The 6,765-nt window shown below is 37.6% G+C and overlaps 1 non-coding gene across 1 annotated transcript; it reads right to left on the bottom strand.

Annotated features, from left to right (window-relative positions):
* Positions 1-518: 518 nt before the first annotated feature.
* On the bottom strand, positions 519-625 carry LOC141662574 (small nucleolar RNA R71). Its single transcript, XR_012550682.1, has one exon. It is a non-coding gene; the product is annotated as a small nucleolar RNA R71 (small nucleolar RNA).
* Positions 626-6,765: the final 6,140 nt, after the last annotated feature.

Raw genomic sequence — 6,765 nt, forward strand, 5'->3', positions numbered from 1 at the left:
CTCGTTCTCGTGCTTGCAAGAGGACCTTAGATACAGCTGAGGAGAAAGACGAAGTTCTTGATACTCCGGAGAAGTTAGATTTTGAGGATTCGGATTCAGGAACTGAGTAGAAAGAACCAGTAAACATGGGAGATCGTATTGTTCAAGCTGATCCAGCTCTTATGGATTTTTCTCGGCCTAAAATTGATGACATTCAGTCAAGCATCCTTCATCCGGCTATTCAAGCTAACACCTTTGAAATCAAGCCGGGCACTATTCAGATGGTGCAGAATTCTGTTTCTTTTGGAGGAGCGGCAACTGAAGACCCCAACATGCACATAAGGAATTTTATCGAGATCTGCAGCACTTTTAAGTATAATGGCGTGACTGATGAGGCTATCAAGTTGAGGCTTTTCCCATTCTCACTGAGGGATAAGGCTAAAGACTGGTTACATTCTGAACCAGCTGGGTCCATCACTACGTGGCAAGATCTTGCGCAAAAGTTTCTGGTGAAGTTTTATCCAATGGCAAAGACTGCTGCTATGAGGAGTGCTCTTACTCAGTTTGCGCAGCAACCTACAGAATCTATGTGCGAGGCTTGGGAACGCTACAAGGAAATGTTGAGAAAATGTCCACATCATGGAATGCCGTATTGGATGGTAATCACTGGTTTTTATAATGGTTTGGGGGCCCAATCTCGGCCCATGCTCGATGCAGCAGCTGGAGGCGCCTTATGGGCTAAAAGCTATACTGAGGCGTATAATCTTATCGAGACGATGGCTACAAATGAGCATCAAAACCCAACTCAGAGGATGACGTCAGGCAAGGTAGCAGGTATTCTGGAAGTTGATGCAACCACCGCTATTGCAGCCCAGCTCCAAGCGCTATCAATGAAGGTTGATTCTTTGGCTACGTATGGAGTTAATCAAATAGCTATGGTTTGTGAGCTTTGTGCAGGTTCTCATGCTACGGATCAGTGTTCTCTTGTCAACGAATCTGTTCAGTATGTGAATAATTATCAGCGACAACAGCAGCCTGTGCCAGCGACCTATCATCCTAACAACAGAAATCATCCAAATTTCAGCTGGGGGAATAATCAGAATGCTATTCAGCCACCATATCAGCAAGGAGTGAGTAAACAGTTTAACCCACCTGGATTCCAGCAACCACAGCAGTATGCTACAAGGCAATCATATCCTCAACAGGGAAGTGCAGCTGCACCTACTAGTGCTGATTTTGAGGAACTTAAGCTGTTGTGCAAGAGTCAGGCGGTTTCTATCAAGACCTTGGAAAATCAAATCGGTCAATTAGCCAATGCAGTGCTCAATCGTCAACCTGGCACTCTTCCCAGTGACACGGAAGTACCAGGAAGGAAGGAAGCTAAAGAGCAATTCAAGGCTATTACCTTAAGGTCTGGAAAAGTAGCTGATGCTGAAAAGGCAAAAGAAGTCGAAGCTGAAGTTAGAGATGAAGAATCTAAGCAAAAGGAGAAAGTGGCGGAACCAAAGAAGACTACTGTTGAACACACTCTGCCTGAGGCTAATACAGGGGAGAAACAACTCTATCCTCCACCACCTTTTCCTAAGAGATTGCAGCAACAAAAGCTGGATAGACAGTTCAGGAAGTTTCTGGAGGTGTTCAAGAAACTTCACATCAATATACCTTTCGCTGAGGCGCTGGAACAAATGCCTAGTTATGCGAAGTTTATGAAGACTATTCTTTCAAGGAAGGTGAAACTGGATGACCTTGAAACCGTTGCTCTCACGGAAGAATGCAGCGCTGTTCTGCAGCAAAAGTTACCACCAAAACTGAAAGATCCAGGAAGCTTCACCATTCCTTGCACCATTGGCAATCTAACTTTTGACAAGTGCCTTTGTGATTTAGGAGCAAGCATTAATCTGATGCCGTTGTCGATCTTTAAAAAGCTGGATCTGCCTGATCCAAAACCCACATACATGTTGCTACAATTGGCGGACCGTTCCATTACTTACCCAAGGGGCATAGTTGAGGATGTGCTCGTCAAGGTGGATAAGCTCTTCTTTCCTGCTGATTTTGTTATTCTGGATTTTGAGGAAGATAAGAAGATTCCCATAATCTTGGGGAGGCCTTTCTTGGCTATTGGTCGTACCTTGATAGATGTGCAAAAAAGGGAACTTACTATGCGGGTCCAAGATCAGGATGTGACCTTCAACGTATTCAAGGCAATGAAATTCCCTACAGAAGATGAGGAGTGCTTAAAAGTGGATGTGATTGATTCTGCGGTTACTTCGGAACTCGATCACATTCTAATGTCTGATGCATTGGAAAAGGCCTTAGTGGGGGATTTTGACAGCGATGATGAAGATAGCAACGAGCAATTACAATATCTGAACGCTTCTCCATGGAAGCGAAAGCTCGACATACCATTTGAATCTCTTGGTACTTCTGACCTTAAGAATGCTGAAGGGAAGCTCAAACCATCAATAGAGGAAGCACCTACCTTGGAGCTCAAACCATTACCTGAACACTTGAGGTATGCTTTTTTAGGTGATTCATCTACGTTACCTGTTATTATTTCAGCTGACCTTTCAGGTAGTGAGGAAGACAAGCTCTTAAGGATTTTCAGAGAATTCAAATCGGCTATAGGATGGACCATAGCAGACATCAAGGGGATAAGTCCTTCATATTGTATGCATAAAATTCTGTTAGAGGAAGGTAGTAAGCCAACTGTGGAACAGCAGCGAAGACTGAACCCGATCATGAAGGAGGTGGTGAAGAAAGAAATTCTGAAATGGCTAGATGCAGGCATCATTTATTGGGAACCTGAAAGTGGACGATGGACTAGAGATGACTTAGTAGTCAGTCGACGAGCTCAATAGAGTTTCAACAGAAAACCTGAGCGTCGGAGTCGAATCTAATGTGGTCTAGTGGTTGGACGTTAAAGCCTGAGCGGCAGAGTCGGCTCAGAGTTGATCAGTAACAGTTGTAAAGCCCTGTGAGGCAAGTACTTCTAAACCTTTTTCAAGATATAATGCAAATGTTTCTAAATTCTCTCGTGAAATATTGTTAAGTATTCAAAATAGCTCTGTTTTATACTGTAAGTACTTTGAATCATACAACCTTGAACCCGAATCACCTCATTTGATTCTTGAGCCATAAGCCTTAAATTTTTCGTAAACCATCCTTTCTTGATTTTTAGATACCAAATCACACAAGTATGACACTACTCCCTAAATGTATAACTATCAAACACCAAATACTGGAACCAAATTGGTTGAAAACACAGAAACTTTTATACTCCAACCATTCTTTATAACATCAAAGAACTATACCTTGAAAAATCAGTATTCGCCTAATACCTGATCATTTTACAAACTGAAAACCGTTTCCTATACATACCCTAATATACCCTTGAGATATCCATAAGTTTCCTTAGGTTTTTATGCAAATGTTTAACCATCATTGATTATGATCTTGTTTTATTGAATCATATTGTTATCATATTAAACTGCTTTATGATTGGATAGTTTTTATATATGTGGACCAGATTCGTGGTCAGACCATACCAATGGTCAAGTTAGACCAATGTGTGCCTTGGATCCATTAATTAGAGCAGTGCTGTGTGCTTGCTCGGGGTTAGTGCGTGACTGATCAGCAGTCTAACCTTGGTTTTTAAAACTTAAAATTAATATCCAATTCTAATGATTAGTTAAAGAGAAACTTGATTCCTTTGAATCATCTCATTTGATCATTGTTTAACCTCAGTTATCACTATTATGACTTGCTGAGCTAGTTAGCTCACCCTTGCGATTCTTTTACATATTTTATAGTTGAAAAGAATATGGATGATAGTGAAGTTCCTCAGTCCAAAGTGCGGGCTAAGGTTCCAGTCAAATTGAATCGAGCTAGCAGAAGCTTCATGCGGTATAAAGATAGTCAGATTGTAAGAATGATTTTATTATCAATTGTAAGTTAAATTAGTTGGGATTTGGTACGTTGTAATAAAGATTAAGATTGTGGCTTATTTTCATACTTTAACCTGTTGTGATCCATAGTTATGTAAAGCGGGGTCATTGTAAATAATATTTCATATTCAGGTTTATATATTGTATATGTGTTGTGGACCCCAAACTTCTGACCCGGGTTTGGAGGGCGCCACAAAAACGGTTAAAAATCGGGTCGAAAACAGGGTTGCCGGGTCGAACAAGAACACCAGCCCCGGCCGGCCGGTTTCCGAGATCCGGCGACCGGATAATTCTCTGGCGAGCGGCGATATTCATCAACACGTCACGATTTTTCCTATTCGACTGAGTTTTGTTTAAAACCATAACAGAAGTCTGGCTATGGCAATAACAGCAGCAGAACACCTCCAGAAATGAAAATTTGGTGATATCACCATTAACGCCGGCCAGACTTCGAGCTTTTCCGGCAACACGACACCGACTTCCAACATAGCAGTTAAACACATGAATCGATTTGTTTTTAGATGATCTACAAGCTGGTACCATTAAATTAAGCCTTGGATCAACAAATTAAAAGTTCCTAAATTTAATCAAGAACATTCAAAGTATATAAAACCTAATTCAATTAATCCGAGAATTAAACTCAATTTTCTATATGTTATTGAATTCCAAATTTAACATATAATATACCAAAAGGATCAGAACAAAATTATCTACAAGATACAATCATCAAAATCATACAAATAACATCAAAATCAAAATTTTATATTTTAATCATAAATTAACTTGAAATAAAATAAATAAATAGGAAAATAACTTTGATTTCTGCATTGAAATTGACAGTTGATTCTGAAAGAACTTTTCGAGAGCTTCGATTTGAGTATTTACACGCTTGATTCTGAGTTCGGTAACGCCTTCATTTTTAGGTTCGATTCTCAAGAACGCGACGAATTTTCGGGTTTTTTCTCTGTAATTTATCTATTTTTAACTGTTTGTTTATGATTATACGAATAAAATAAAATAAAATAAAGGCTATTTATAATTATGGAATATTAATACATGTTGGATCGTATTGGATCGAAAATAGGTTACTTAGCCGCTAAGTAACTGTAAAAATAATCTGATTTGATATCAGTTTTGGATAATTATCAAAACCGGGCTTCCTATAAAATACTTTATACGAAGATAATGTAATAATATCCGAATACGAGTTTTATTGATCTATCAAAATGATTATCATATTGAAAATTTTACATCGGGACGTGTACGGGTTAAACCGTACTCCGGATCGAAAAAGTCAAAACACGGAAAATGTTCAGAATTATCAGATTAGGTTAGGAATGAGTTTTCCGAAGAGTTTCGGGTTGTAAAAGCGCAAAAACGGTTGAAATTGGACGATTCCCGGTTTTATAAAATAGTTTTATAATTATCAGAAAATAATTTATAAATCCTTATAAAATCATATAACAATCCAAAAATTACCAGAAAAATACCATAATTATCTATATTTTATTCTGGACATAATAAATTAACATACCTACACTTTACCACATATAAACATCCACATATCAATATCAAACATCAGATAATTCACCAAAGTTCACATAGTATTCACATAATAATTATTTATTGATAAAAATAATTACACGCTATATCCTGGATATTACATCCTTCTCCCCTTAAAAGGATTGTCCTCAGAATCACACTAAGGATCAGAGAATGATACATTCAAGTATCTCACTTCTATTTTCTCAGGTTGATCCCTCAACCTTACAAATTTTCATAAACTTTAACTCGCAATATCAATCATTACTCAACAGCCTCTTGCTAACATCATATTATATTAGTTGCTCATATAACTCAACTCAAGTCTCCATTTTATATATAATGGATCTAAATTACTCTTCTTGAGTATACACATATAAACAACCTATGAACCTGCTATATGTGTGGCGGTGAAGCCAACTCACTTATAATTACCCTGCCTATTTCATTCTCTCAAAAGGACCAGCATAATGCATATTAATTCTCTTTTCTTTCTAATTCTAGTAACTCGTGCTCATGAACATTTTCAATAGTTACTGGTTGTTGAACCTCATTCCCACATGTTTCTTTGTTCAATTAACCTAGTTTGTAATCGCTTCCAATCGCATTCGAGGCTCTTTAATCGTTCCCTTAATCTTTTTGTCCATCTGCGGATGATATATTGAAATCTTGGCGTATTTGATTTCTAACGTTCTCAAAATTACTCCAGAATTATGAATTAACGAGAAAATCTTGACTGGATATGATTGACACACAAACTTATCATCATACCTTAATTTCCTTGAATCACAATCGAGTATATTTCCGAGCAAAAATCTCTTACTATTTAGAAGAAAATATACTAACCTAGAGGCATCACCCGCATATTCCAACTCATATTATCATTTATTTTGGTTATAGGAATTCTCATATGAAACTGACTGCAATGCTCTTCCTTGACGTCTAGTCATATATACGTTTATTCTTTCTTTATGCCATATTATCAGAAAGTCTTCTTTGACATCTATGTCTTGTATAATATTCTCGAAGTAACTTGAATCCCTTGAGTTATCGATGTTTAGCCAAATTCATATCTTTTAGTTCTGCCTTACTTAATGTTCGTTCATCTAGGAGTGATATATACTATTCTAGTTCGACATAATTCATCGTAGTCTAAATACTTCTATCAAATCTCAAATCAAATAATATTGATCATTTACAATCAATTCCTGGATCTGATGATGTACCACCATTTCTTCAAGCAGCAACTAACCCACTTATTGGAAAAATTGTTTATTAATAAAAGAGAATGACTAGGTTT

Source organism: Apium graveolens, chromosome 5 (genome assembly GCF_009905375.1).
Source record: "Apium graveolens cultivar Ventura chromosome 5, ASM990537v1, whole genome shotgun sequence".
Lineage (NCBI taxonomy): Eukaryota > Viridiplantae > Streptophyta > Magnoliopsida > Apiales > Apiaceae > Apium > Apium graveolens.